The sequence below is a fragment of the Struthio camelus genome, chromosome 3, assembly GCF_040807025.1.
Source record: "Struthio camelus isolate bStrCam1 chromosome 3, bStrCam1.hap1, whole genome shotgun sequence".
NCBI classification, from domain to species: Eukaryota; Metazoa; Chordata; class Aves; order Struthioniformes; family Struthionidae; genus Struthio; species Struthio camelus.
In genome coordinates this window covers 124,004,368-124,029,310 of record NC_090944.1, presented here as the reverse complement: position 1 = coordinate 124,029,310, position 24,943 = coordinate 124,004,368, and the positions used below count along the sequence as shown (strand labels likewise).

The 24,943-nt window shown below is 46.2% G+C and overlaps 1 long non-coding RNA gene across 2 annotated transcripts in view; it reads right to left on the bottom strand.

Annotated features, from left to right (window-relative positions):
* LOC138066871 (uncharacterized) overlaps positions 1-23,788 on the bottom strand; it is a 40,064-nt gene extending 16,276 nt beyond the window's left edge. Inside the window, exons 1-4 of one of the 2 annotated variants that reach the window (XR_011140480.1) lie at positions 23,485-23,788; positions 15,409-15,538; positions 13,513-13,625; positions 754-4,925 (exon numbers count right to left, since the gene is read on the bottom strand). This is a non-coding gene — a long non-coding RNA (uncharacterized lncRNA). The remainder of the gene's footprint in view (positions 1-753; positions 4,926-13,512; positions 13,626-15,408; positions 15,539-23,484) is intronic. The other variant, XR_011140481.1, reaches the window with a different exon arrangement.
* Positions 23,789-24,943: the final 1,155 nt, after the last annotated feature.

The window sequence follows — 24,943 nt, the reverse complement described above, 5'->3', positions numbered from 1 at the left end:
TTTAATCTTTTAACTGGAAAAATCAGTCCGGCTGATTGCATTCTGTAGGAGACCTGGGCTTGCTGGGAGGGAAGGGAAAAAGCAGAAAATGCCGGGGACGAGGCGAGGAGCATCTTGTGCTGCAGGAAGCCCCTGCGACCGTGTTTCCTGACAGCAGAGGGGGTTATTGGACTTTTTTCCTCTGCCTGCCTTGCCGAGCCCGGCGGCCCGCAGAGCCCTGTGCTGGGGCTCACCCACGTCCCGCAGGTGGCCTTTGAGGGCTCCCGGCCACCAAGGTCTGACGTTGGTCCCTTCGGGTTTCGGTGTCCCGATTCTTTCTGTTAGCCGCAGAAGGGAGCTGAGCCGAGCCGTGCCCTTGGGAAGAACAGCCTCACGGGCCTGGCGGCTGCGGGGAAGCAGCTGGGTTTTATTTCCGTGAAGCTGCCCCCAGTCCTGGAGGGCAAGAGCCAGCAGAGTTGGCGCACGTCCTTGCGTCTGCGCCCTGAGGGACGTAACTCATCTAATGCCGGGTGAAATGAATGAATCGGTGGATCAGCTCTGCGCGTGGTGGGGCAGTCAGAAAGAAAATTCAGGGAGGGGGATTGACTGAGGCTTTCTACCCTCAAGTCATCTCCGAGGGCCCTCAGGTAGGAAAGGAAGGTCTTGCCCTGTCCACCTCAGAGAGCTGTGTCTGCCACTCGGTCACCACTGAACCGTTTGCAGGTCCAGGGCGGTTCTCACCAAACAGACAAAACTCAGGCCCTCACCTCTTACCTGGAAGGTGTCCCCCGAGGAGGATCTTGCACAGGATGGAAATTTATTGCTGTCACAGTCTGGAAGTCCTCAGCGCTGCAGGGCCTCAGGCTGCCACCAAAGCAGGGCTGACTCAGCCCTTCACCACCCAGAGGTAAATGCAGTAAATTGACTTCCCTCTGAGCAGATACCAGAGCAGGACAGGGGCACACAGGAACTCTGTGCCCCTGGGCCAGGTTTGTCTCTGCATACCCTGCCCAAGACTCACCTTGTCACATAATTAGACCTCATGAAGATAGTGGATTTAATGGCAAAAGGAGACAAAGTAGGGTAACAGTACACCTTTTATGAATTGCTTTAGCTCCTGGGGATGAAAGGTATTCTATGGAGCTGAAATATTAAAACTGCTCTGGATTATTCATTAAACATCAATTATCATCATTACATTTACTGTCAGATGTTTCAGTGTTGCTGTTCTGCTCTAGGAGAGAACATATTTTGAGGTTTCCTAAGGAAGGAAGTTCTTGGGGTCACACAGTCTTGTTGTCTATCTGTCCTCCCCAGCCTCAGTTTACAGAGGGCTGGAAGTCTCAAAAACACTATATTGCTACAGGTTTGTCAGCCAAGAGGATGCTACAGGAGGGAGCACAGACACAAGATCAGTGGCATCACCGCAAGAACGCTCGTATCAGCCACCAAAGAAAAAACCCACCTCGGAGAGCAGAGGTGAATGTTGCTGGCTAGGGGAAAAGTTTCAGGCAGGGCTGCACCGTTGTCGGCACTGGGGAATTCAGTCACGAGACACAAACCCACGGGAAACGGAGTTTCCCGAATGCTGCTGCTCACTGAGTTTGTTTTCACATATATCTGTCAGTTGTTAATCGACTATTTATTAGATTTTTTTTTTAGCTCTGCCATACATTATTTGGACTTTTGCAGCATTATAACATGTGTATAGCAAGTTTTATTTTAAGAATAAAATTAGCCTCATTTACTAAACAAAATGTTCCGAGCTTCTAATTCCAAAATAAGATCTAATTTCCCTTTGCAAGAACCTAAGGCAAAAGTAAATTGCTATTGACTGTAAAGGCAAGCACAAACAAGAACTTATTATTTCTCATTAAAACATCTTTAAAAGGCTCTAGAGCCCTAGAAGCAAAAGTTGGGTGCTGTATAAAAGAATTATGTTTCTGAGATGTATCAGGTCAATAATTGAAACAGCATCTATGAAATATAGATGTAAGATATTAATAAATTAAATTAAATTAAAGCCACTGAAAGCCAATTATCTTGTAAAAGATCTCTGATAGCTAAACTAATGAGATGTAGAAAGATTAATTTAGATCCCCATTTTAGGAGGTGATTATAAATTGCTATAATGCCACATCCAGTTACTAGCTTGTTATTGAAACTTGTGAAATATATTTGGAAGGCCTTTTAAATATTCAGAACGAGGTAGAAATTAGAAATGAGTCAGAAATAATTAAAAATTAGCTGTCTTGTCACATTTCAGCTTTAATCCTATTACATCTTCCAGTTTACAAAGCTTCAGACATCTTTCAAAATATTGGTCTGCAGGGACTACGGGGTTTATAAGCAGGGATTTATGTGTTTTAATAGTTACAGTCAGAGGAACTTCAAATATTTCTTTTTATTGTACATATTTTGGGACTTGTTTCTTTGTAGGATGACCGTGCTGGCCGCAGGCACCGGCTAATCAAATTCTTTGGCCTGAGGTCGGTAGAGCAGGTTGGGCGGTCGCCCCTGGCCCCGTCTAGCCCCCAAAGACCCGCTGTTCTCATTGCAGCTACTGGCAAAAATGGGCAGAGCAGAGTGCAAAAGGCCTGGGGAGACACGGGAGGAGAGGGGGAGGACGAGGGGAGTTTGTGCGTGCGCGTCTGGGAACGCCGGTCTGCGCAGCTCTGTCAGCCGCTGGCCATCGGAGGAGCTCCAAACCCGGTAGCAACCGGACAAGCGTTTTACAGGTTGAGAATTATTAGGAAAGGAGGAGAGAGAAGAGAACTTAAAAAAATGTGGTATGCCACTGCCCAGATCGCGGCTGTCCCCCACCTTGATCACTCACCCCGTGCAGGTCCGCTCGACCCATGCGCAGCAGACAGGGAAGCGCTTTGGTGAAGCGCAACGAGGAGGAACAGCGATGGAGAGGTTTCGGCACGAGGAGCCGCGTAGGCTGCGACCCTGCAGCCTGGGAAGGGGGCGGCCAAGGCAGGGTTACGGCAGAGAGCTGCGGGGTCGCCAGTGGCGGGGAGAGGGCGGACAGGAGAGGCACCAGCTATCTGCTACCTCCAGCAGTACAAAAACAAGGGGCAGCAAACGAGGCTAACAGGAGCTGGGGCCACCACAAAGGAAAGGAGGTGGTTTCTCACACGGCAGGTCTCTGACCGCACGACGCGCTGCCAAGGGGACCTGGGTACGGGGAGGCGAGACATGCGCGGGGAAGGACTGCTCCCGAGTGCTGCTCGACAGAGAAACCACATCCGCTCGGGTGATCCCCGGGCTGAAAACAGGCAGAGGCCAAAAGCGTGCTCAGGGGAAGGATCATATGAGCTTGCCTTGTTCGGACATATGCACCCAGGAAATCCTGTGTGAACGAAATCAGGAGGAAAGCGAAGGCCGGACCTCAGCTTCTGCAGGCTACTGAACTGAACGAAAGCCCTTTCTGCTCAGGGCAAAGCGAAGGCTTCAGTCTTTGGTTTCTAAGACTGTTGTACCTGCGATCAAGCCATGTGGCTTTTGGGGGAAGGCAGGATGCTGGTGGGACAGCACAGGCCCATGAAATATAATCTTGCCATTGCCAGTAACCGGCCACAGAGTTTGTACTACTTCCACCAGGCCTCAGCTCGGAGGCTGGTCAGCCTCGATGTGGCCGGATTTGGCTTGCTGGGAGCTTTGCAAGGGCCTGCATGGCTGTTACAGCAAGCATCCAGCGACCTGGTGGTCCTCAATGCACTGCGGGTTTGCTCTGCCCTGTCCGTGGGGTGCTGAAAGGCCTCTTGCGAGCACCACAAAATGAGCTGTGCTCAGAAAGAGCTCGCAGCAGCGCGCCCGTCCCCCAAGCACCATGAACTAGCCCTGACCCTCGAGCAAAAATGCAGCGTAGGGGAGGATGAGCCAGGGATGATAGCAGAGGCCTTGAGTCCACAGGCGCAGGGTGATACCGGCAGCCCCAGGGCTATAAACAACTCAGCAGCGGGCGGCTGCTGGTGTCGCTGGAGCTGGAGGAATGCGACCTTGGAGGCTGGGAAACACCACAGTGAGGGGCAGCAAAGCGAGCAAGGAGCAAGCCTCCGGGGTGCATAAAGCTCTCCAAAGACAGCCGGTGAGGAGGCACAGGACGCCAGGGACCTGCAGCAGAGGAGCGAGGCGAGGAGAGCCCCCGGTGGACCCTAGAGGAGGAGGAGGAGGAGGAGGAGGAGGAGGAAGAAACCCCCACCATCATCCTGGCAAGGCGGACGAAGGGGCCACACCGTCGGCGAAGGACTCGGGGCGCCGCGACGCCTGCAGCCCTGCTGCCTTCTCCTGGAGGCAGCCGGCACCGCCGAAGCCGGGCGCCCGGGGCAGCGGATGGGTGAGCGCAACGCCAGGGAAGCGGTGGCGGCTGGCGGGGGGGTTGTGTGTGTGCTTATGTGGCAGTTTTGACACTGATATTGTTAGGGGTTTTTTTTCTTCTACCCCTTTCTCTCTAACGCAGCCGATGATATGGCCTATAATTGTTAGTATCACAGTAAGTGGATTAATGAGAAATCTCTGATCAGACTGTCAAAACTTTTACTGAGACAATCAACAGATTCTCTCACATACGGTGTTTTTCTCTGGCCCACATAAACAGCACCAGCTGTGGCGCATCGAACCGGTGGGAAGGCAGGCGACTGCCCTGCGAGCCCTTACGGCATTGTTGTGCGCAGCCCTTGCCCCGAGAGCCTTTGCGGGTGCCAGCCTGCGGCACGGGGAACACGGTAACCTCTGTTCCTATAGTCCTGGCAAGCGTCTTGATTAAAGTATAATGTCCAATTTTTTGGACAACTGGAGCAATCCTTTAAAGACTTACTGAAAATCTTGAAGCTGGAAATCCTGAGGGAGAGAAAGCCCTCCGCCTTCTGACTAGGAGGAGATATACTCCAGCGATCTCTCTAGGCATCCCTGGACACAGGAACAAAAGCCATCCGGCTCACCTGTGAGAAGAGCCACATTAAAAATAATTGTAAGTGTACTTGCATGAGAAAACCCTCTGCAGAGAAGAGGTAGACTAGAAAAAAAAAACAGAAGAGCAGCTTAAATTTGGGTGAGCCTCTGCTGTCTTCCCTCAGCCTGGCTGAGTTCTAGTTTGGAGCTGGCCTTTCGGTAAAGTGAGGGGAAAAACAGAAAGCTGGAAATACCTTTAGAGGAGCCAAGAAAGAAGAAGAAAAATCTCTTTAAATTTAGATCAATCACGATTTAAAGTGGAAGTGTAGTCCATCCACTCCTAAAAGAGTCACCTCCCCATACACTTTTGGAGGAAATGACGGAGTTAGGGAACTGGGTGATTCAGTGGGGACCAAATCCCTGGGGTCCGAATTCTTGCAAAAGTATCCAGCAGGCAGACCAAGAGTTTGCAAAGCTAAAAGAAACCACCAAGTCAAAACTCTTCTCCCGAAAATTCTTAAAATGTGCAGGAGCATGGGCTGTGTGGTTAGTGGCCAAAAGTTTAGCTGAAGAAAAACAGACAGCCCAAGCAGAAATTCAGAACCTAAAGGAGGAAAATGACAAATTGAAAGCTGAAGTAAAGGCTCAACGGGTTAAACTAGAAGAAGGTAAAACACGAGAAGGAGTTGCAGCTGTGGAACAAGTTAGAAGTGTTTTACAATATCAGGAAGTATGTGAACAAAAAAAGGCAATTATGAATGAAAATCAGCAATTAAAAGAAAGACTAGCTATCAGTACAAAAGCTGTAGAGGAGGTTCAAGGAGCAATCCGAGTATTAGTGCAAAACATACAGACCCTAAAAGAGAAGGGCACAGACCACCAAGCGTGTGAGGCCAAGGTAGAAAAGTTAAAAGCAGCATTAGGGGCAAAGCACAGCATGGTCACAGCCCTTCCTAAAGCACCCTACAGAGGCGATGATGAGCCTTGGGACAGAGAAACATGGGCTGACCCAGGCGATAACCCCTCTTTAGAGCAGCGTAAGGCTCCAAGCCCATATGCTGTAGCTTTTGAGGTGCGGGAAAGGTTTAAAGGAAATCCAGTTTCCCTTACCACTGCTCAGGTCACTGTGAAAAGGGAAGGTGGAGGAACAGAAGAAGGGAGAAGAAAGGGGAACGTGCAACCACAGGGAGATCGAGTTATCAGGCGAGAAACAACTACTGCTGATCTGAGTCCATACCAGGTAAAACAAGGGAGCTGCAAGGAGAGGAATGAGCAGTCAACAAGGAGCGCCTGGGCAAGGGAAACCGGGGCGGTCTGGGGGAGAGCAAACGGCAGCAAGGGGAAGAGAAACCCCAGGGAGAGGAACGACGTTGAGGTGATGCAAACTGTTGCCTCCGCCAACGCGACTCCCCAATACTCTTCCTCCGGAAAAGTGGCAAGAGGAAGGTGGCAGGGTAAGAAGCAGTGGCAGAATAGCACCACCCCCCAAGTAGTAGTAAGAAATAACGTGGCAAGAAAGGAGTTAAACACAATGCGAGTGGACATATGGAGGCAGCTTCGGAAGCAGGGGGAGGATATGACTCAGTGGGACAATGCTCCTACGGGCGTTTTGCTGGATCGCTTGCTGGAGATCAGCGGGAGAAAGGAGGAAAGTGGGCCCGGGGCCCCTGCCCTCCCGGTCATAGTCTAGGGAGGCTTGTCCCCTGCCTTCCCCGGGCTCGTGGTCACATCACAGCTGGACCATTGGGGAAGGCCCACGGCACTGGTGGGACTGGGGGATCAGGAACAAGAGCCCGGTGGCTGCTAAGCGCTGCCTGCGTGGTGCAGCCTGGGTGCCGGGTGCAGGCTGTGCCCGATGCACATTAAGAGGGTTATTCTGACAGAGCAAAAGCAGGAAAAGGAGAGAGTGTTAAATGGGCTTTTACAAGAGAAACAAAGAGGAAGAAGTTGAATTTTCCCGCAGAAGAAGGCAGCGCCGCTGCGAGGACAGAGGCGGCGTTAGCGTGTGCTGCTGCTGCCGCACAGCTACGGCTGCCCCGGGGCGCCCGGGCAGCTGCGGGAGCGGGGCCGGGACACCAACCCCTCCATGGGCAGAGCCAGCAGAGGCAGTTTGGAGAAATGAGCAGAAGGCTTTAAAGAAGGATAAAACACTGCAGCTAGCCCAGGCCATAATGCTTACTAACCGCAACAGGCGATCAGCAGCCTGGGCCATAGGACTAGCAGTGATGTGCAGCAGTGGGACAGAGAGAGAGCGATAGGTATGAAGCACTACCTAAGAAAGATGATAGGAGTCCCAGGCATGGTGCGAACCCTGCAGGTGGAGAAGTAAGGAGAAAAGAGAGCAGCATCTTTTCTGTGGCTCCTTGAACATGCTTTCCAGAGAGGTTTGGGAGTAAAGAGAAGAGCTGCATACACAAGAGTGCCTGTCTGTTATCAGAGGTAAAGCAACTAGATTGAGAGGTTCAAGCAGAGCAAATTCAAAAGATATCAACGTAAAGGAAGCAGTTTACGCTTAGCATTAGTATTGTTAAATTCAGTACTGTGTTCTCAAGCGTGTGGGAGCATATGCTTGAAAGAAATTTAGGAGGGAGTTCAAAAAAATGGAAAAAACGTTTGAAAAAGAGGAATGCTAACCAAGTGCTGTCAATACTTAAGAAGTAAAAAAAAAGGTGGATTAGGCATGTGCATATGAAGGTTTGGGGGAGGGGGGATAATTAATGACAAAATATTCTAACTGACCTGAGATAGAGTTAGAAGCCATGACTGACCTGAGATAGAAGCCAACAGTTAGCCCTGCAATACATGATTTTAACTGATGTGCTAACATCCACGTTTTTTTAGAGTGAAGAAAACGTCAAATAAAAAAGACAGAGATCATGGGTAAACTTATGTATTAATGCAATGAGTGCTCCTTGAAATTAAAATATATAGTTCATCTGTTACAGAGAAGAGGTGGAACCAACAAATAACAAACATGGATGGAGTATTGGTGAGCAGTTGCTTAAGAACGTTAGCTAATGAAGTGGATAAAAATGTGGAAGCAAATATGCAATTTATTAGATCCTTAACATCATAAGAAAGCCCTACAGGTGTAAATATTCTGGCTTAGGTAATTAAGACTACTATTAATCACAATCTTTACTATTTTTGTCTTCCATAGGTAGCGCAGAAGAGCAAGTAATCCATTACAAATGTATGAATATTACTAGTTGCATGTTGCTTAGCTTTTCCTTAGCAGCTTTTATTTTGTTCTATTATCAGATATGCATAGATAAAGGGAAAAGTATAATCTCTTTTTTAGATCAGTTGCTGTGTCTGAAATTCAAACAAGAGAAAAGTTTGAGTAAACGAACTTGTTGAGTAAACAGAGGTATTACGGAAAAAACGGAGCCAATTTAAAGGGGTCTTCATCTCCAAGCAAGAGAAACCTTCTTTCTCTTGGTGAGGATGGACATACCCCCTACTATGAATAGTAAATATTATTAATAGATCACCAGTATACGGTGCAACACCTGTATATGTAACGTAGAAAACATGTAACTGTGACTGTGTATCTGAAAAACATAGTATTTTGAGTACTATGAAAAGCAAAGATGAACCAATTAGGTACAGAAATTTCTGCAATGATTAATTATATTTTTAAATTATAAACCTTTAGTGTAGCTTTACAATGCTGGGACTGGGAAGACTACACCCTCACATAGCGTAGTTTTGAGTATATTTTAGAATACCTTTGTATAAATCGATAGCCTTCGGACAGGTAGAAAACCAAAGGTTACTCGGTTATGCTGATATCAAAAACACTACATATGTGTATGATATGTAATCATGTATCGGTCCAATTAAAAATTTCCTTTTGTTACGAAGGAGACAATTAGGTGATTTTAGAAACATACAGTACAGCAGGAGTGTTTCTGCAACTAGAGTTCTACAGCAGTCACAACGGGTGGCCCAGCAAGGGGAAGTGTCCCAGACCACCTGGAGGGATACAAGCAAGAGAGGAATTACTTATGTGTGTGAATTAAATACGAGCAGATAACAGTTTTCAATCATCAGACCACTATTTAGATAAAAATTTAACCAGATGTGAATATGAAATTTATCCTTTGGTTTTTAATGGGTCTGTAATCATTTATGTGGGATCCAGCTGTGTTTGTGTGCATATCCAATATCCAGAAATGACTGAAATCACCTTAGTATGTCTAAGCTGCCTGATAATACATATGTATGTAATGTAACTTTAATTGAAATGTATGATTTAAATTATGTAATGCTTTTAGAACTGCCACTAATCCACTAGAAACTTTAAGTCACGAACTAATTGAAGCCTAGTACCATTTGGTTTAGGTTTTAAGCAGTTGTTGCAGGTAACAGAGCATCCATTTGTAACATCTGAAGTCCAACAGGTAGTAAAACAAGCCACCAAAGCAAGGTTTGCAGTATGCGGCAAGAACGAGGAAGGTACTCTTATTACCTTGGCAATAAGAGATGCGGCAGATCATTATTGGTGGAAATCCCTCCATCACCTAACAAAATTTTGAACTGGGCTCTACACGATAAAAGTGTAATCCTGGGTATCATAACAGTTTTGTTAACTGTATAAATTATCCTGGCTACAAAATCAAACACTAAGTAAACTGATTCATGGCTAAACACCACAGCCTACAACACAGGCCACCCGCAGACCTACACGAGGCAAGACCAGGTAGGAAAGCGCAAATGCCCCCAAGAAGATCGATTGCTCGGTCCTGGATGGGAGCCTTGAGCCACAGGAGGATTTGCAACATCCTTACTGGACTCGTGAGTGATAGTTCATATTCATGGACTATCAGAAGTGGGACTGTAGGCCTAGAGGCCACAAAATATGATCTTGCCATTGCCAGTGAAAGGCCACAGGTTTTTCCTTGTTCCAGAAGGCCTCAGCACAGAGGCTCGTCAGCCTTGCTTTGTCTGGACTTGTCTTGCTGGGAGCTTTGCATGGGTTTATGGGGCTGTTACAGCAAGCATCTAACGACCTGATGATCCTCATCTAACTATGCTCCAGTAGTTAGGCTACAAAGAACTACTAAGATGATTAAGGGACTAGAGCAATATCTCATATGAAGGAAGGCTGAGAGAGCTGGGACTGTTTAGCCTGTAGAAGAGAAGACTGAGGGGGGATCTCCTCAATGTCTACAAGTATCTGAAGGGAGGGTGTCAAGAGGATGGGGCCAGACTCTTCTCAGTGTTGCCCAGTGACATGACAAGAAGCAACAGGCACAAACTGAAACACAGGAAGTTCTGTCTGAATCTACGAAAAAACTTTTTTACTGTGAAGGTAGCTGAACACTGGAACAGGTTGCCCAGAGAGGCTGTGGAGTCTCCATCCTTGGAGATATTCAAAACCCGCCTGGAGAGGGCTCTGGGCAGCCTGATCTAGGTGACCCTACTTGAGCAGGGGGGTTGGACTAGATAATCTCTGAAAGTCCCTTTCCCACCTCAACCATTCTGTGATTCTGTGAATTTTTGCTCTGCCCTGTCCGTGGGGTGCTGAAAGGCCTCTTGCGAGCACCACAAAATGAGCTGTGCTCAGAAAGAGCTCGCAGCAGCGCGCCCGTCCCCCAAGCACCATGAACTAGCCCTGACCCTCGAGCAAAAATGCAGCGTAGGGGAGGATGAGCCAGGGATGATAGCAGAGGCCTTGAGTCCACAGGCGCAGGGTGATACCGGCAGCCCCAGGGCTATAAACAACTCAGCAGCGGGCGGCTGCTGGTGTTGCTGGAGCTGGAGGAATGCGACCTTGGAGGCTGGGAAACACCACAGTGAGGGGCAGCAAAGCGAGCAAGGAGCAAGCCTCCGGGGTGCATAAAGCTCTCCAAAGACAGCCGGTGAGGAGGCACAGGACGCCAGGGACCTGCAGCAGAGGAGCGAGGCGAGGAGAGCCCCCGGTGGACCCTAGAGGAGGAGGAGGAGGAGGAGGAGGAGGAGGAGGAGGAGGAGGAGGAGGAGGAGGAAGAAACCCCCACCATCATCCTGGCAAGGCGGACGAAGGGGCCACACCGTCGGCGAAGGACTCGGGGCGCCGCGACGCCTGCAGCCCTGCTGCCTTCTCCTGGAGGCAGCCGGCACCGCCGAAGCCGGGCGCCCGGGGCAGCGGATGGGTGAGCGCAACGCCAGGGAAGTGGTGGCGGCTGGCGGGGGGGTTGTGTGTGTGCTTATGTGGCAGTTTTGACACTGATATTGTTAGGGGTTTTTTTTCTTCTACCCCTTTCTCTCTAACGCAGCCGATGATATGGCCTATAATTGTTAGTATCACAGTAAGTGGATTAATGAGAAATCTTTGATAATATTGTTAAAACCTTTAATTAGGCTAACAATAAATTATACTGTTCCTCATATAAGGTGTTTTTCTCTGGCCCACGTAAACAGCGCAAGTTGTGGTACAACAGTCCAGGCTTCAGTGAGGGCAGTATTTGCTAAGCTGAAATAATGACGGAGAGGAAGCATCCAGCAGCAGCCTCAAAGTTGGGCCCAGTTGAGCTCCACTCTTCACAGCCTTACCCTGGGAACTGCAGGCTGGTGTGAAGTAATCCTCCTCACCAGTGATCTTTCTCATCTGCCCGGGTTCCCACCAGTCTTCATGGACTTAGTTGACTAGAAAATTCAGCTCAGGATTTCTTGTTTTTTCCCTGCAGTGCTGCCAGTCCTTCCAACATGTGATTAAGGGATTCTCCTCCTCACAGTAAAAGTAAATCTGTGAATTAGCTGACTTCCAAAGCACAGTCTCATCATTTGCAGGTTCAAGGGTCACTGTACTTTAAAACCAGGAGGCACAAGCCCTATCTCCAATTTCAACAGTCCTAATGTAGAACATCTATCCTGTTGTAGCTGAGGCTTTTTAAGGTGTAGACAATACTGTTCATATGCGCTGTAAGCATTTTGACTCTTCCATCCTCCAAAGGTTGTCCATTATGCTGAGGAGACTGTCCATCACACGGGGAACAGAGAGCAGCTATTAGCTGCGGTGGAAGGGGACAGGGTTGGGGAGGAGAGAACGGTCCTTCCACACTGGGCTTCCTTAGCCCCTCGCAAATAGACAATGCAGCCATCAAACTGTGAGAGGTGGCTGCTACATTCCATATCCAGTACTCACATTAATAAATATCTTCTAACAAACTTGTCAACTTCTCATTGTGAAGAAACCCAGTAACTTCTACTGGTGCTGTCAACCCTTAAGAAAGTCACCCCAGGGGGCAAGAGCATTAAATGGTGTAACTAACGCAGCACCTTGAACCATCCCAGCTACCAGCTACCATTGAGACTGACTGTTTCTACTTTGCCTGTCAAGAAGGGGTTTGAAAAGATTTGTTTTGCCTCAGGAACTGACTTCTGTATGCCTCGCCCTTCAGCAGCTCACGTATAGCTTTCATCAGCTCACTGTCAGTGGAGATCCATCAAGGGCCAACGTCCCTGGAGTGAACGGAGTGGCAGCCCACCAGCCGAGACACAAGACTCTGGTTTGGGGTAGGGGGAGGAGGGAAGGCAGAAGAGGGAGGAAGGAGAGAAGGAAGGCGCTTTTAATATAAAACATTAAAAAAAGAAAAAGAAATTACCTTTTCCACAGGAGGATCTCCAAAAACTCGTGTGCCAGAGCAAGGCCCCAAAGCTGAGGAGGTCAGTATTTACAAAAAGCATTTACAAATTATTTGCTAATCTGAGAACAGCAAAACCTGCCTTTCAGAGCAAACGAGTACCCATACCTCTCAGTCATTTCTCTGAGAAAGGAAGGTGCTTCCTGCAGCTCTGCAAACCTGGCCCTAGATTTCCCATGTCAAGCACTGAAAACAGAGGCACCTACTACACATGGCTGCGAGGTGCCAGCCAGGCCTGGCCCAGGGGGTCAGGCAGAGCCAGAGCATTAGAGCACATGCATGCAGGACCCAATATGGTTCACCATTCTCCTTCAAGGCTACTTACAAACCTGTCCCTCCAGCTTACCAGCTTACTACGCTTGTTCATCCATCCCTCGGACAATGATTTCCCAACAGGATTGCTGACTTAAACTTACTTGCAGAGCATTTTTCTCCCCTCAAGGGGGGTGGGGGAGGGGCTTTAAACTCCCCTTAACGCACAACCACACTCCTCTCAGTGAGGTGTGTCAATTTGTTTTGATAATTCCTTTTATCATCCAAATTCCTCTGCTTGCTGAGTCGCCTTCCTGGCTCAAAGTAAGACTCAGTCAAAGTACTGGTCTTTCTTGCATATCGTGAAAGCACCAAGCATTATCACACATCACTGCACACCCTGACCCATAACGCATTAACATTCTTCCTTTCTTCTTGTGTATTATTTCAGATGGGCTTTAGCTAAAAAATCTGGAGCTATATTTTCCAAACTTTAAAATCCTGGCATTAAGTTCAACCTAATATCAGGTACAAACCATGAAACTAGCAACTAGTTCTGAAATTCCCTGAAATATGCATGTATCTGGGGTGAAGGGTTTGATTCAAAGTTTTCAGAGGTCTAAATATCTGTTACAGGAATGGTAAAATAGTCTCCGTTAGGTCTGATATATAAATCAATTCAGGACCTTCTGCCTAATTACAATGAACCAATGAAAATATCTCTTGAAAGAGGAAAAAAAAAAAGATTATTTACATGCAATGGTGCTTATTTCCTTTCTTCTTTTCTTTGGCAAAGATGACGGGGAAAACACTACGTGTGCTCCAGTCTTTGCCGCCTTCTTTTTGTTCTTCTTTTCCTTTTGATGTCTGGATAAAAGGAAGTAAAAAAAGATGACTTCCACAGAAACACATGCTGCAAGAGTTACAGCACAGCTTCTGTGTTTATTGTTCCACAGCACCTTGCATGCCTATTAAAGGCACTCTGCGACAATCAAATGAAAAGCATCGTAGAAAAGCCATTCTTTAATATGAATCCTTTATTCAGTTTACAGATCCAAGCAAGCGCAGTCTCTAACAGTACAAGGGCAAGCTGCTTTCACGTAGGCAGGCCCAGACTAGCCATTTTTCCTGGTCGCATCACAAAGCCACATACAAATTGTTCTCCACTACATCTCAACTCTTTTAGATTTTCCAGACCTTCTGCCTCATTGAAAATCTGTTTTTTTCCCCTCTCCCTCAAGGCGCACACGTTTGCATTTTTCCAGGTAGATATTTGGTGATATTTTTCTCATGTTTCTAATCTCTAGATGTATTCCTAGAACAGGTAGGAATGAAGAGAAGATAGAAGTTAGCATAAGGTAGGATAAAGGCAAAACAGGAGCTGGTACAAACATCTGGATAAAGCCCTTAGGTAAGTCTCATGCAATTTTTCTGATCCCTGCAGGAGCAAGCAGTGGTATAACCCCCTGGCTGCAGGTAACTCCCTGCAGGAGTACTGTGAGTATTAAGAATCTTAGTAATGAGAGTCTAATCAGTGTTTCTGTTCATTGTATCGTGATTCAATGAATTCAGTAAACTAGTTAATTTGAGCAGAAAAAGAACAGCAACGATAAAAGCAGGGAAACTGTTAAGACATTTCAACAACTTCTGTTTATCTCCATCCCCCTTTCTCCCCCTTTTCTCTGATACTTCCCCTCTCCTCCCCCTGTTTTGAGATATTTTTTGCAACTCCTTCAATTTACTTCAAATCTGGTAGAAAAGTCTACTTTTAGCCCATACCACAGATGTTCCAAAGGCAGTAACTGACTCAAGTTCATCTTGTGATGGAAACTGTGTTGTAGCTTTATGTTGCTATGGCTTCTTTAGCCTACGAAATAATACTTCTGATATCTAACATCTAGGTCTTCCATAGCCCTCTCTTATTCCACAGAGGATGGATGTAATCTGAAGCCAGAAAGGTGAAATGACTTCTCAGAGGTTGTAGGAGAAGGCCGGTGGCACAGTCGCACACAGAGCCAAAGCCTCCTCATTTCCATTAGGCTCTACTAGCCGCCCTCGTTTTGACTCCACTTGGTGCAAGCAAGATTTTCATCAACAAAATTTAGCCCAGTACTGGCGAATGTTGACTCATTGAAACAGTCAGTGAGGACCTGCTGGGTTCAATAAAAGCTTGGCCAGGATGTGCTCCCAAGGTCCCCAGCAGGATTTCCTGTCAGGATGATGCCCATAGTAGCTCCCTCTTTCCACAGGGCAACATTTGCTGTCTGTAGGCGGGACCTGGCTTTACAACAGAACCTAGCTAAAGATTTTGGGGCAAGGATTTTGATAAAGTGCTTCTAAACGTAAGGCGACTGTGCTGACTGCAAGCTATTCTGGTCTTAGGCTTGTTTCTCTCCTCCTTTGAGGGAAGAGAGGGGATAAAGGTAATCAAACCAACGTTCAATATTGCAGTACAAACTTCTGCAGAGGGGGAGACAATTTTTAAATTGGTTCCTGTCAGATGTAGGCATTAAGTCATACTCTTCCTAGGCACAGGCTGTCTATCTCAAGCTTTCCAGCCAGAAGCTGGCCCCTGATCTTTCTGCATCCTCCCCCCTAATATATCTTATTTTAATAAGATGCCAGGAAGAAAGAATCAGTCCATACATACCTGCTGCTGCTTCCCTCCTCATTTACACCTCAGCCTCATTATGTCATCTGAACAAGAGGAATTCTCTCGGTCTATTTTAAGAAGGCAGCTGCTTTGGAAAGCTCTGAGTTTGACATCCTCAGCCTGGAACCTGGGGCGGAGTGGGGGGGAAGCTGCATTATATTTCCTATAAATACCTTTTTAACTAACATGAGACTAACAGCATCTGTTCTGAAGCATGACATTGCAATAAACAGTGCCTAAGTGCAACTTTAGGAAGAACCTGACCTGAGTTTTATTTTAGAAGGAAACGGTAGATCAAATATGAAGTTGGGAGCCAGCCTGAGAACCTGAGCTGACACAAGTGTAGTTACCCCTAAGATTACAGTCTGCAGTTCAAGTTCAACAGATTATACTTCAAGTCAACCGCAAACGTTCGTGGGATCAGGGAGGAAGAGCACCTAGTTCAGTTTCAGGAAGGTTACCTGAAGTTATTCTTTAAGGACAAATCAGATCATCTTCATTAGCAGCTTTTACCAGCAAGGAAAATAAAATGAGGCTTGTCATGGGAAAAGCAGGAGGATCTCCATATAAATACTGAAATAAGATGATTTTACCCCAAGAGGAGCAGCAGGGAACCAGACTGCAGCAAGAAGCCATAAACAGGAACTACAGAACATAATTTATTTTATAATCTTTGATTTCTTCAGTATTATTTTCTTGGGCCTTTTACACAGGAAATTTGTTTCTTGTCTAGTAGGTGTCTTCCTAGTGGTCACGTGACCACCTGGAGAACAAGTAGACATGAGCAAATGAAAAAATAATACTTTAAGAAAAGATTGCTGCAGGGAAAAAAATTCTTTTTCTAAACTTTTGAGAACATCTGTTTATCTTGAGGCCTTGGTATACTTATCAGAAAAAGGTTCTCCACCACAAGGGCAGGGTGCCCTCCTCTTTCAGCTAAAGGTTAGAAGGGGGGGACTTGGCAAAGGCCAACAGGAGCAGGCAGGACCACGTAGAGACATGCTACATGGGTACATGTGTACATGTACACATGCACATGGCTGCAGTGTGGGTTGCAGCGATTCAGTGAAATGCAGGCAGTCAGCCTGCTCCTTTTTGGCTCCCAAGTAATAAATAATGCGCCAGCTGCCAAATTTTGCTTCAGGTTTTGCTCCCCAACATTTCTGGAGCTTGAAATTTCCACTGAATCCGTTGTCCTGTCATAAGAGAACTCTTCATCAAAATACCGGGTCGATAACACACGGCACGTGTCGTGTACCCAGCTATTAATATTTTTCAAGCACAAACATTGATTATTACAACAGGCACATCTCACTGTAAAGCTAATGAAAGACGGGGGACATGGCAGGTGCTCTCAGGAGGTGAGTTGGCACTGAGCCAGGTTGAGACCACCCTATAAGGGTCAGCTGAAGGATAACATTGAAACAAGTGCAACAGCATTTCCTTAGCAACAGAAACCTTCAAAATAGAGCTGATGTGTGGAACACTGGTGCTTTGCAAAGGAGATGGACTCATCCCACATGAATGTGCAAATGAAACCATGTATGCAGGAGATACTAGACTGTGGCTGGCATTCTTCTCTGAGATCTGGCCCACATCAGATATCAGAGGAGCACAAAATAAAACAAGTATGGAAGTGAGTATGCAAGGCAATCCAATCTCTGTGGACACATACCGTAGCGCCCAGCTGCAGCATTCTCTCTATTATTTCCTAGGTTAGGGGGGGAAAATAATTGTATTTCTGTGCAGGGGTCTCTGTCACTGTTTGCTTCTCCTGTAAACTAATTCTGTTACCTCCATCACACCCCACCAGCTGCAGCGAGGTCAACCTAGAATTTTGTTAAGGGTAAGCTGGTGATGATAATCAGAGATACTCAAACCACAGAGGCAAAAAGCCTAGTCAGAAGTATTGCATTTAAGGATGGAGCAATAGAAATGATCCTATGTTAATCTGAAAGACCCCCAGACTTAGTTTCAAAAGGAGGACCTGCAAAGGACCCTTGTTGAGGTCTCTGGCACATTCTGACCTGCAACTCAGAAAAAAAAAAAGTGACTAGGAGCTCTACTTGGTCTAGCAAGAAACCATGTAGATTTGGTAAAGCAGAAAGAGGATGCAGAAATTGGTCAAGGCCAAGCAAAGAAAGTATATGGTGGGATCCAGATAAGGGTGGAGCCTGGTGAAGGTTGGAGTAGATGGGTAGAACAGGGTTTTCAAGAAAGAGGATGGTGGTTTGCAGGATGTCCTAATGAGAAGAGTACAGTGATGAGAAGATGGAGACAACAGACAGGCAAGAGGACAGGAAGAAAGGAAGATTGCAGAATACTGAATTTGTTAATCTAATCTACAAGGACTCACTCTGAAAGACATTTGAAAAGTTACGCCATTTCACTGCTTGCTGTCCTTTTAGTTCAGCACCAGTCTGAGCTTTGCCAAAAGGCACAATTCTATTAAAGTTATAAACCTCATCACCTTTGGAATAATACAACCTTACTGACTATCGCCAGGGCACACTCTGGTGCACTCAGCTCCCTGTGATGGTGGTTTGTGCTGGGTGCACTGATGCACTAACTGGTTCCATTTGTGTTTCTTTGTCAACAGAAATAGCATTAGCTCATCCTCTCCTTCAGTTTGCAGTGAAGGGTTCAGTCACTCATGCTCTTTACTTGCTCCACGGCTTGTCTGGCCTAGGAAGGCCAATTTCTTGTCTCTTCCAGAGTTCTCTGACAGCCCCCCTTTCTGGATCTCAAACAAATAACGCAGCTCTAGGAAAAGTTGACTCTGATCCTGTGTCTGGTGGATAAAAAGAGCTATTCTAGCCCACTTCCACAGATCCTCCCTCCAGGAACATCTGCACACTCACCATAAAACACCTTTGCAGAGGTTATATTACCTTGTCATTGCATAATCCAAAGAGATGAAGAAGAGGCAGCTTTAAATTGTTTTTCTTCTCCACCAAAGTGTCGTTCCGGAGCTAAAAGCTGACCTTTTGATCAATAAGGTGAATGAGGCAGCAAAGTGTTCTTGGATAGTCAAATGGAAAGATCAATAGTCTCCACAAAAACATCTCCATGGAGCAATTCTGTAAAGAAGGCTGAAGGATCACTTGACACCTTCAGGTTACACATCCTCGGTGTGCTGTCACGAAACAGGACTGCCCTGCCACTACAGCCCAGCAATTCAATAAAGATTTTTAAGATTTTTTGGAGGTGCCCAGGGTCAATGCAACGTCAGTCATAAACTATAGGACCTCAGAACAATAGCGGTGGCTCAAGGGGAATCATGTGAAGTCTCTGAGCATAGTCATGCTCATCTGTTTTTTTGTAAAAGGCCTTGATATCTTTGGGTGAAAGCCTTATAAAGAAAGTTAGGTAATACGATTCTCACCTGTCAAACCCAAATATGCACAGCACATGGCATGCAGTGACGAAAACTGATTATTTGCTACAGTCCTTTCAAAACTGATCACATCCTTTACTAAGCTCTGCTTTCCCTTTACGCTGCGGTGCAAAACCTAAGCTATGAGTGGTCAGAGCATGGGTTTCATCTGAGCTACAAGCTCTTAGGCCTCAAACTAGGATCATGTCTTGTACTGCCTACAGAAAGAAAGAGGATAAATTGTTCAGTGTTCTGTAACAAACATTTCAGTCCAGCCCTCTAACTGGTACAGACAGGAGGATCTACAGCTAACAGAGCAAAGTTATATAAAGCTCTCTGAAGAACACCTGAAGAGACGGTCTTTAGAGAAACAGGTGCTTACTGTACCCTTTACGGGATTAGCAATCTCAGCACCAGCACACTATGCCAAGTAAAACCAAAACCCATGAGTTATTATGATCTCATTTCTGCTCTACATCGTTTCTCTCTCTCTGTTTATATGCACACCTAGTCTGTATGGCGCACACACGTACGCATATTCTACTCAGACCAAGGCTGCGGAGAACGATGATTAGGCCCCAGTGAAGTCAGCTGATAACAAGGGAAAAAGCAGTGTGAAGAAAAGAAGAATCAGGTCCAGAACATTTCAAGCACTGATCATCTGGCAGCTAGTTCAATGCTGGGAAAGGTCACTGAACTAACCCATTTCCAGGACAGTACTCTTTACCCTTGGTTTTACAGATGGACAAAAACATGGGCTTCTGCTAGATTTTATAGAACTACCCACTTAAGACATGGAAAACCAGATGTACTTAAGTATCCTGAAAAGAGGTACAAGAATGAACATAAGGCAGAATACATAAAAGGCAAAAATGTGGCTTTCCATCTCTCTGTCCAAATCGATGCACAAACTGATGCAGCTGGGCTCTCCTCCTTTCTTTTCTGGCAGCCTGAAACGTCTGTGCAAGAAGTGACTCCTAAATTAAGGCTGCCTGACACTTTCCAATAAATAACTCTATTTGCAGCTGGTTATAATTTTCATCAAGCATTAAACACTTGGGCTGAAGTTTTCCATGCTGGAGGTCTGCTTCAGGATGGGTTATTATGTTCTAAAATAGATCATCTAGAAATGGTTAGGCATTTCTGAAAACAATTCAGAAATGTACAACGGGGGTTGTACATAATATTATCTGTTCAAAACAAAAAGTCCTTTTACCTTGTTAGAAAGTTTTCTTGCCATAATGCTTTGGGGCTGGGACTTGAAATTTGGTAGGGTTTTTGCTTCAGTGACATGCCCTTTGGCCCTCTCGTGAGACACAGTGGTTGTTTGGGTGTCTTCTGAGGGGCATGTTAGTGCTCCAGCTCACTTCCTTGTCCAGATCGGGTACGTGCCCAAGCATGAGACTTCCCAAACGCAGAACAGACAAGCAGGGTCTTCTCGATCCCTCTCTCCTGAGCGCTCAGGGAGCCTTTGTGACACCAGAATAGAGATCATTTGTAAGATCATTTCACTTGTGTTCTTCATGCTTCCCCAGCTGCCCAGGCAGGACAGAAGGGACAAAGGTAACAATCTGATTTTAGAGGTGACACCGGTGTAAGCAGGCCTTAGCTGCTCTTTCCATCACTGCCAGCATAGCTGCTTGCATGACAGCCCCATGAATCAGATGAGCGAAACCATCGCTGCCTCCCTCTCCAGTTCACCATAAGGCCATGCTGTCAGCATTGCTGTCCAGCGCAGAGGCGAGGAGAAGCCTGTAGCAAAGAGCAGAGCCCTGCACCAGTGAACTACAGCCTCCGATGCCTTGCTGGGAGGAACAAGGTCACCTGCTGAAAACTCAGCAGGGAAGCAAGGAGCAGGGCAGCAAGGGGGGAGAGGAACAAAAGCGGGTGTAGGGAGAAAAGGCAAAAGCACAGACTGCAGTAGGGAGGAGCAACGCGCAACAGGACTGCAGAGAGCAGGGAGGGAAGTGGTAGAAAAGGAGAAAGGCAGAGGAACCAGTGATGAGTATCTCCTTCCCCAAAACACCTGGAGCACAACTCAGAATTTCTGAGCATCAACCCTGCCAGAAAATAACTGCAAAATCTCTGGTAGAGTGTCCTTCTCTACGCGTCCCCGCCCCCAACCTTGTGGCGGACTACCACCAGCTTCTCATTCAGCCTCGTGACATAAAAATACCAAAGCTGCTGACGTGAGTTTTATGGGGGAAAATAGCTTTCATGATTATTTTCGTTTCTACAAACACATTGCAAATTTTGTCCCAAACCTGCACTGGACTGAATGTTAAAAGCTGCTCAGTTTGTATGCCTCAGGTTTATTTTGGCAGCCTGAAGCCCTCAGCTTACCTGCAGCCTGATAGAGCAAAGGAAGCAAGATAAGACAGGCAGGAAGCTACATCCACCTTCACCTCCCCTCCCCAGAAACGTGGCACATGAATCATAAGGCCTTTCTCTCCCTGACAGGGAACATGCATGGGGCAGTAACCCTTCCCAACTCAGGCTGGAAGCAAGAGTCAGTGAAACTATCTAGGTAGGAAATAGAGACTAAAAACTCCATCTTCCCACCTTCTCCTCCAAAGCTCCACGTAGGGCGGGAAAGTCACCCGCTCTACACACGAGGGGAAGATCAACCTAACCAGAACCAACATATGAACTGAACAGAGCTCCCTATCCTAGGCTGAGACCTCCTATCAAATGAAAACCTCTAAAGCCTAGGTCTGACAACAGTTGCTCAGCCAGTTGTTCTGGATAACAAGCTTCCTCCAGCTGCTCTTAAGTAGTAGTGAGCCTTGGAGCTTAAGTAACAGCAGTCACTGCTACAAATGCTTGGGGATCCCAGTTCAAATCCCATTCACGGAGGAACCAGCAGTTACAGATCGTTAATCTGCCTTATTGTTCCCAGTTAAATATACAGCAGAAAGTTCATTTCCAAATTACCTTTAGAAAAAGGCTGTTAAAAAGCCAAACACTCCAATGTTAGGAATGGTGGAACAGAGATTGTCAGTGCAAGTTTATCGCATACCTACAACAGGGGTAACGATGATGCCATCTTTGCTTCTGTCATTCCATACCCTTCCAGCCACTTTCAGCAGACTGGATGTACACAAGGGCAGGATAACTGTGTGCTGCACAATCCTATGGAAAGATTACTTTTTTTTTTTTTTGGGGGGGGGGGGGGTGTTTCACTTTGCAACCTAAATCGTATTACTCTAATGTACTTTTGGCTGCCTAAGAAATTATGCCGAGAAACTTCATTCCCAGAATGGAGGCTTATTGCATACATTACTAAGCTAATCCCTCCTCTGCGGGGAGACATGGAATAGGCAATCCACCGATCCCTTCTGAGCTGAAGTGACTGATACATCATGCTGGTACAGTGCCACTAATAGCGCCTCCTAATATTGCCAAAAACAGGATCCCACAAATCCTTAAACTGAGCTAATCTGTAGGGAACATGCAGATATCACCAGAGATTCATGCAGTCACAGCTTTTTTGGATGCATTTTACCATGAACATTCATGGGTGCTGAATGAGCTAATGTAGCTTTTACTTTCCCACTAATCTCTAGAGCAAATAGATTGCCCTACGGAAACCTAAGCAACTTCTTCTAGCTGAAGGTGTGGGCAGTCGTACTGTCTGTGGACTAAAGCACACCTGTGCATGTATTTCCAGACCAAACCTAAGAAGGACAGGTGGGAGGGGGGAAAAGATCTACTGGCCACATGCTAGAAGCAGCATAGGCACAGAGGCTGCTTCTGCACCCTATCTGTGGGGCGCAGCTGAGCTCTCACCACCTCCCTGAGCGCTTCACACTTTAACTGTGCATGGGAACAAAGGTACAACCCTGAAAAGTAACAAACATCCCCTTTTCCTTCTGTCCTTATCACCTGGTTATGCTTAGAATAATAGCCTTCAGACTTTCACAAGGATGGGAGATTGTCACACCCAGGCTATAAAGACAGATGAAAGTCACCAGTCAGTTATTCGGCCAAGCACCCTTGTGGGGGCTAGCCATTCGGCTTTGTATTCCCTCAGGAGGAAAGGAGTCACCCTATTTCATCCAATGCATCTATTGCAGTGTCTACCATTAGATTGTAAGAACTATGACATGCAGCCGACTGTAATTCAGCAAACTTACTGTTTCAATAACTTGGAAATATTTACCACAGTCAAATCAAATGCTTTCAATAGGCCCAAAGCAAAATCCTAAATCTAAGCATCCCTGACAGAGCACTGTATCTCAGTGTCAGGCAAGCACACATTCCTTTCATGGACTGAGTCAAAAAGTAAGATCCCAACATGCTTCTCTCCCCCATCCACCCTGTCAAACACTTGGGAAATGCAAATTAATGCCATAGTATTTTGTTCCTTCTCTGATTTTTACTTCTATAAGAAATGTAAGTTTCTGATAACATTAAACATTCGAGATAATGAGAACAAAACCAGAGCCTGTTTTGAAAGACAAATACATTCTAGCACCCTTCACCCAAACGTGAAAAGGCCAGAAACTTAGCTCTATACTTCCTGTTACGAATATCCTACAGTGACGACATTCAATGAGGTCTCTCAAAAGAAACAGAAATGCTCAAATTCTGTTTTTTCCCCTCATTATCAGGGGACCTTACAGATTGTCTATAATTCCTAAGTTGTTTCCACTTTCCCTGAATCCATACAAGTCAAAGATGAGTTGCAAACTCACCTCTATAATTTCTTCAACTTCTGCTGTTTCTCATGAGTGGGTTTGTCTAGTTTAGAAAGACTTGCCTTCTCCCTCCCCCAGCTAATCGCTTATGTTTTCCTTCCTCTTTTGTTTAGGCTTCTCTTCTACAGCTGCCTTCCCTTGCAGACAGTCTGGCCACTTCTTAGACAAGGGCTAGGGTTTATTTTTGCAGTAACAAGTACAATCTCCGGGCCCTACCAAACTCGAACACAGCCATCCCTCAGACCTGAGCAGAATACAAACCAGACTGAGAAAACGTGCAGAACCTGGGGCGAGCTGTAGGTCTTTCAGGCCCCTGAGAAAAAAATTCCAGATTTAAGAGGCACAGACTGCTGTCCCACAGTCACCTCTTTTTTAAAACAAGGAGCTGCAATGCAAGTCTTGGCAGATCACCTCCACAGTAAGACCAGATGAAAAGAGCTGTAGTTCATCTATGGAACATAACAACACCGTGTAAACAGGGTGTATAAGGTCTTCCTTCACATCACCTCTACCCAAGCAAGGGTGTTCAATCAGTTATCATTCCCAAATAAACTCTGCTCAGAGTTGAGGATGAGACACCATTAGGTGACTAATAACTATCCAGAATGGCCCTTACCATTGAAAGGCTGGCACTAGACAGCCAGCAGTTTCACTAGCATACCAGAAATCCTCTCAACTAAGAACCACCCTATTAGCAAACAGCAGAAGGCTGGAAGGCAAAGGTCAGATTTCTCCTCCTGTAATTCCCTACACCTACCAGAAATCCTTATATCAAAGAGACATGGCAAGGAAAGTAACAACGAGACTAGAAACAGCTTCACACTGTGAAAATTAGGCACATGAGAAGCTGTTGAATGTCTCCGCCAAGTAATAGTCATACATCAGAGCTGCAAAAGATAAAAAACATACTCTCAGATAAATAGGGCATTTGAGAGACTCGGCCCATAAACATGCTCCACTTTGAGACAAGATAGACAGGAGTTTGTTCGTTTTGGCCCATGTTTCAGATTCCTTGGAAAAAACAAGGCTTACAAGACAATATTGTCAATCACATCATACTCCTCCTCACTACTCAAAGTGATCTTTTGAACTGGGCAATTTTAACCAGAGCTGATGAAGGGGGGGGTGGGGGGGGCCCCTCAGAATGGCTTGGTTGTTTAAACTTCTGCACCTACAGACTCTGGATAGGAGAGAAATCCTCATCAGTGTCCCAAGCAAAAAAGTATCAAGTGTCTCACCCTTTATTAAACATCAAAGAATCCACAAAACCCTCTTAAGATCCATAGGAAACCAAGCTTCATTGCCTCTGCTAATGGATTTGTTTCATCCAAGTGAAGGCAGGCCCAAGAAACACAACACAGTATTTCTCACTTTTACAAATCACTACTGCAAAGTCACAGCTGAGGTTTCTCTTAAAGTAGGTTAATTAATCAGCTGGCCTTTCTCAGGTCAATGC